This window comes from Hydractinia symbiolongicarpus, chromosome 2, assembly GCF_029227915.1.
Source record: "Hydractinia symbiolongicarpus strain clone_291-10 chromosome 2, HSymV2.1, whole genome shotgun sequence".
Classification (NCBI taxonomy): Eukaryota; Metazoa; Cnidaria; class Hydrozoa; order Anthoathecata; family Hydractiniidae; genus Hydractinia; species Hydractinia symbiolongicarpus.
In genome coordinates, this window is record NC_079876.1 from 29,300,972 (window position 1) to 29,307,373 (window position 6,402).

At 39.6% G+C, this 6,402-nt stretch overlaps 2 non-coding genes across 2 annotated transcripts; both read right to left on the reverse strand.

Annotated features, from left to right (window-relative positions):
• Positions 1-1,426: 1,426 nt before the first annotated feature.
• Trnal-uaa (transfer RNA leucine (anticodon UAA)) lies at positions 1,427-1,509 on the reverse strand. The gene has a single exon. It is a non-coding gene; the product is annotated as a tRNA-Leu (tRNA).
• Positions 1,510-3,690: 2,181 nt separating this feature from the next.
• Positions 3,691-3,773, reverse strand: Trnal-uaa (transfer RNA leucine (anticodon UAA)). Its single transcript has one exon. It is a non-coding gene; the product is annotated as a tRNA-Leu (tRNA).
• Positions 3,774-6,402: the final 2,629 nt, after the last annotated feature.

The following is a 6,402-nucleotide window of genomic DNA, read 5'->3' on the forward strand; positions in this document are numbered from 1 at the left end:
GGTAATACATTTCCACTGCTAAAACTCTCCAGGCATCCTTCAATCATTTTATCACAAAGGTTAACTTTGCTTATAACAGAGGTGGGGTTCGAACCCCCGCGGACACTCGTCCATTGGAACTTAAGTCCAACGCCTTAACCACTCGGCCGCCCCGGTTAGAATTGCAGGTTAATAAGGTTACTTGAAGTTGGAAAAAGTACTGCCAATGAACCTTAGTACTATAAAGCGTGCAAGAGCAATAACAACTGTGGACATCCTTAATTCTTTTATAATTTTTCGCTTTGATAATTCAACAAATTGACTGGAACTGCAAAAAGGGATGGTATTATTTGGGATTTTGAGTTTGACATTTTGAGATATGGAAGGCATAAATGCGCATCGTGAAATGACGGCTAGTAGAATTATTGCAGCTATTCTATTTCGCCATGTGAGATAATTCAACACAACGTGTCATGTTAACGCATTTCCACGCAAAAACACTCCGAGCATCCTACAATCATCTTATCACACAGGTTAACCTAGCTAATACCAGAGGTGGGGTTCGAACCCACGCGGCCAATTGTCCAGTGGAAGTTAAGTCCAACACCTTAACCACTCGGCCACCCTGGTTGAAATTTCGGGTTACCAAGCTTACATGTACTTGGAAAAAGTACTGGCAATGAACCTTAATATTCTAAATCGTGTAACAGCATTAGCATCTGTCGATCTTCTCAATAATTTGCCGTTTTGACAATTCAACAAATTGACTGGAACTGTAAAATGGTATGGTAATATTTGGGATTTTAAGTTTGAAATTTTAAGATATGGAAGGAATAATTGCGCATTGTGAAATAACGTCTGGTAGAATTCTTGCAGCAATTCTACTTCTCCAAGTTCGATACTTCGCCACAACGTGTCATGGCAAACACATTTCCACGTTTAAATTCTCCAAGCATCCTTCAATCATCTTATCACAAAGGTTAACCTAGCTAATACCAGAGGTGGTGTTTGAACCCACGCGGACAATTGTCCAGTGGAACTTAAGTCCAACACCTTAACCACTCGGCCACCCTGGTTGAAATTTCGGGTTACCAAGGTTACATGGACTTGGAAAAAGTACTGGCAATAAACCTTAGTTTTCTAAATTATGTAAGAGCATTGACATCTGTCGACCTTCTTATTGCTTTAATAACTTGCCGCTTTGATAATTCATTAAATTGATTGAAACTGCAAAAAGTGATTTTAAAAATTGAGATTTTGAGTTTGAAATTTTGAGATATGGAAGGCATTATTGCGTATCGTGAAGTAACGGCTGGTAGAATTATTGGGACTATTCTATTTTGCCCTGTGGGATAATTCAACACAAGGTGTCATGTTAACGCATTTCCACGGTTAAAACTCTGCAAGCATCATTTATTCATCTTATCACACAGGTTAACCCAGCTAATACCAGAGGTGGGGTTCGAACCCACGCGGACAATCGTCCATTGGAACTTAAGTCCAACGACTTAACCACTCGGCCACCCTGGTTGAAATTTCAGGCTACCAAGGTTACTTGAACTTGGAAAACGTACTGGCAATGAACCTTAGTATTCTATTTCGCGCAGGAGCATTACCATTTGACGACCTTGAGATTGTTCAATAATTTGCCGTTTCGATAACTCAACAAAATGAATGGAATTGCAAAATAGGATGGTAATATTTGGGACTTTGAGTTTGACATTTTGAGATATGGAAGGCATAAAAGCACATCGTGAAATAACGGCCAGTAGAATTATTGCGGCCATTCTATTTCAACATGTGCGTTACTTCGCCCGAACGTGTCATGGCAAACACATTTCCACGTTGAAATTCCCCAAGCATCCTTCAATCATCTTATCACACAGGTTTATCTAGCAAATACCAGAGTTGGGGTTCGAACCCACGCGGGCAATTGTCATTGGAACTTAAGTCCATCGCCTTAACCACTCAGCCACCCTGGTTGGAGTTTCAGGTTAATAAGGTTACTTGAATTTGGAAAAAGTACGGGAAATGAACATTAGTATTCTAAATCGCCCTAGAGAATTACCATTTGACGACCTTCAGATTTTTTAATAAGTTGCCATTTTAAAAACTCAACACAATGAATGGAGCTGCAAAAAGGGATGGTAATACTTGGGATTTTGTGTTTGAAATTTTGAGATATGGAAGGTATAACTGAGCATCGTGAAATAACGGCTTGTAGAATTATTGGGGCTACTCTATCTCGCCATGTGCGATACTTTACCCAAACATGCCATGGTAATACATTTCCACTGCTTAAACTCTCCAAGAATCCTTCAAACATCTTATCACACAGGTTAACCTAACTAATGCCAGAGGTGGGGTTCGAACTCACGCGGACAATCGTCCATTGGAACTTAAGTCCAACGCCTAAACCACTCGGCCACCCTTGTTGAAATTTCAGGTTAATAAGGTTACTTGAACTTGGAAAAAGTACTGGCAATAATCCTCAGCATTCTAAATCGTGCAAGAGCATTAACATCTGTCGACGTTGTTGATTCTTTAATAACTTTGCGCTTCAATAATTCAATAAGTTGACTGGAACAGCAAAAAGGGATGGTAATATTTTGGATTTTGAGCTTGAAGTTTTGAGATATGGAAAGAATAATTGAGCATCTTGAAATAACGGCTGGTAGAATTATTAGGACTATTCTATTTCGTCATGTTCCATACTTCGCCACAACCTGTCGTGGTAACAAATTTCCACGGTTAAAACTCTCCAAGCATCCTTCAATCATCTTATCACACAGGTTAACCCAGCTAATAACAGAGGTGGGTTCGAACCCACGCAGGCAATCGTCCATTGGAACTTAAGTCCAACGCCTTAACAACTCGGCCACCCTGGTTGAAATTTCAGGTTAATAAGGTTACTTGAACTTGGAAAAAGTCCTGGCAATGAACCTTAGCATTCTCCATCGTGCAAGAGCGTTAACACCTGTCGACGTTGTTATTTTCTTCATAAATTACGCCTTGATAATTCAACAAATTGACTGAAACTGCAAAAAGAGATGGTAATATTTGGGATTTTGAGTTTGAAATTTTGAGAAATGGAAGGAATAATTGCGCATCGTGAAATAACGGCTGGTAGAATTATTGGGGCTATTCTGATTCGCCATGTGCGATACTTTACCACAATGTGTCATGGAAACACATTTGCACGGTTAAAACTCTCCAAGCATCCTTCAAACACCTTATCACACAGGTTAACCCAGCTAATAACAGAGGTGGGTTCGAACTCACGCGGACAATCGTCCATTGGAATTTAAGACCAACGCCTTAACCACTCGGCCACCCTTGTTGAAATTTCAGGTTAATAAGGTTAATTGAACTTGAAAAAAGTACTGGCAATGAACCTTAGCATTCTCAACCGTGCAAGAGCATTCACATCTGTTGACTTTCTTTTTTCTTTAATAATTTTCCGCTTCGATAATTCAACAAATTGACTGGATCTGCGAAAAGGGATGGTAATCCTTGAGATTTTAAACTTGAAATTTGGTGACATGGAAGGAAAAATTGCTCATCGTGAAATAACGGCTTGTTGAATTACTGCAGCTATTTTAATTCTCCATGTTCGATATTTCACCACAACGTGTCATGGCAACACATTTCCACGGTTAAAACTCTGCAAGCATCATTTATTCATCTTAACACACAGGTTAACCCAGCTAATACCAGAGGTGGGGTTCGAACCCACGCGGACAATCGTCCATTGGAACTTAAGTCCAACGACTTAACCACTCGGCCACCCTGGTTGAAATTTCAGGCTACCAAGGTTACTTGAACTTGGAAAACGTACTGGCAATGAACCTTAGTATTCTATTTCGCGCAGGAGCATTACCATTTGACGACCTTGAGATTGTTCAATAATTTGCCGTTTCGATAACTCAACAAAATGAATGGAATTGCAAAATAGGATGGTAATATTTGGGACATTGAGTTTGACATTTTGAGATATGGAAGGCATAAATGCACATCGTGAAATAACGGCCAGTAGAATTATTGCGGCCATTCTATTTCAACATTTGCGTTACTTCGCCCGAACATGTCATGGCAAACACATTTCCACGTTGAAATTCCCCATGCATCCTTCAATCATCTTATCACACAGGTTTATCTAGCAAATACCAGAGTTGGGGTTCGAACCCACGCGGGCAATTGTCATTGGAACTTAAGTCCATCGCCTTAACCACTCAGCCACCCTGGTTGGAGTTTCAGGTTAATAAGGTTACTTGAATTTGGAAAAAGTACGGGAAATGAACATTAGTATTCTAAATCGCCCTAGAGAATTACCATTTGACGACCTTCAGATTTTTTAATAAGTTGCCATTTTAAAAACTCAACACAATGAATGGAGCTGCAAAAAGGGATGGTAATACTTGGGATTTTGTGTTTGAAATTTTGAGATATGGAAGGTATAACTGAGCATCGTGAAATAACGGCTTGCAGAATTATTGGGGCTACTCTATCTCGCCATGTGCGATACTTTACCAAAACATGCCATGGTAATACATTTCCACTGCTTAAACTCTCCAAGAATCCTTCAAACATCTTATCACACAGGTTAACCTAACTAATGCCAGAGGTGGGGTTCGAACTCACGCGGACAATCGTCCATTGGAACTTAAGTCCAACGCCTAAACCACTCGGCCACCCTTGTTGAAATTTCCGGTTAATAAGGTTACTTGAACTTGGAAAAAGTACTGGCAATGCACCTTAGTACTATAAAGCGTGCAAGAGAAATAACAACTGTGGGCATCCTTATTTCTTTAATATTTTCCCGCCTTGATAATTCTATAAATTGACTGGAACTACAAAAAAGGATGGTAATATTTGGGATTTTGAGTTTGAAATTTTGAAAAATGGAAGGAATAATTGCCCGTCGTGAAATAACGGCTGGTAGAATTATTGGGGCTATTCTATTTCGCCATGTGCGATACATTAGCACAACATGTCATGGTAATACATTTCCACTGCTAAAACTCTCCAGGCATCCTTCAATCATTTTATCACAAAGGTTAACTTTGCTTATAACAGAGGTGGGGTTCGAACCCCCGCGGACACTCGTCCATTGGAACTTAAGTCCAACGCCTTAACCACTCGGCCGCCCCGGTTAGAATTGCAGATTAAAAAGGTTACTTGAACTTGGAAAAAGTACTGCCAATGAACCTTAGTACTATAAAGCGTGCAAGAGCAATAACAACTGTGGACATCCTTAATTCTTTTATAATTTGCCGCTTTGATAATTCAACAAATTGACTGGAACTGCAAAAAGGGATGGTATTATTTGGGATTTTGAGTTTGACATTTTGATATATGGAAGGCATAAATGCGCATCGTGAAATGACGGCTAGTAGAATTATTGCAGCTATTCTATTTCGCCATGTGAGATAATTCAACACAACGTGTCATGTTAACGCATTTCCACGCAAAAACACTCCGAGCATCCTACAATCATCTTATCACACAGGTTAACCTAGCTAATACCAGAGGTGGGGTTCGAACCCACGCGGACAATTGTCCAGTGGAAGTTAAGTCCAACACCTTAACCACTCGGCCACCCTGGTTGAAATTTCGGGTTACCAAGCTTACATGTACTTGGAAAAAGTACTGGCAATGAACCTTAATATTCTAAATCGTGTAACAGCATTAGCATCTGTCGATCTTCTCAATAATTTGCCGTTTTGACAATTCAACAAATTGACTGGAACTGTAAAATGGTATGGTAATATTTGGGATTTTAAGTTTGAAATTTTAAGATATGGAAAGAATAATTGCGCATTGTGAAATAACGTCTGGTAGAATTCTTGCAGCAATTCTACTTCTCCAAGTTCGATACTTCGCCACAACGTGTCATGGCAAACACATTTCCACGTTTAAATTCTCCAAGCATCCTTCAATCATCTTATCACAAAGGTTAACCTAGCTAATACCAGAGGTGGTGTTTGAACCCACGCGGACAATTGTCCAGTGGAACTTAAGTCCAACACCTTAACCACTCGGCCACCCTGGTTGAAATTTCGGGTTACCAAGGTTACATGGACTTGGAAAAAGTACTGGCAATAAACCTTAGTTTTCTAAATTATGTAAGAGCATTGACATCTGTCGACCTTCTTATTGCTTTAATAACTTGCCGCTTTGATAATTCATTAAATTGATTGAAACTGCAAAAAGTGATTTTAAAAATTGAGATTTTGAGTTTGAAATTTTGAGATATGGAAGGCATTATTGCGTATCGTGAAGTAACGGCTGGTAGAATTATTGGGACTATTCTATTTTGCCCTGTGGGATAATTCAACACAAGGTGTCATGTTAACGCATTTCCACGGTTAAAACTCTGCAAGCATCATTTATTCATCTTATCACACAGGTTAACCCAGCTAA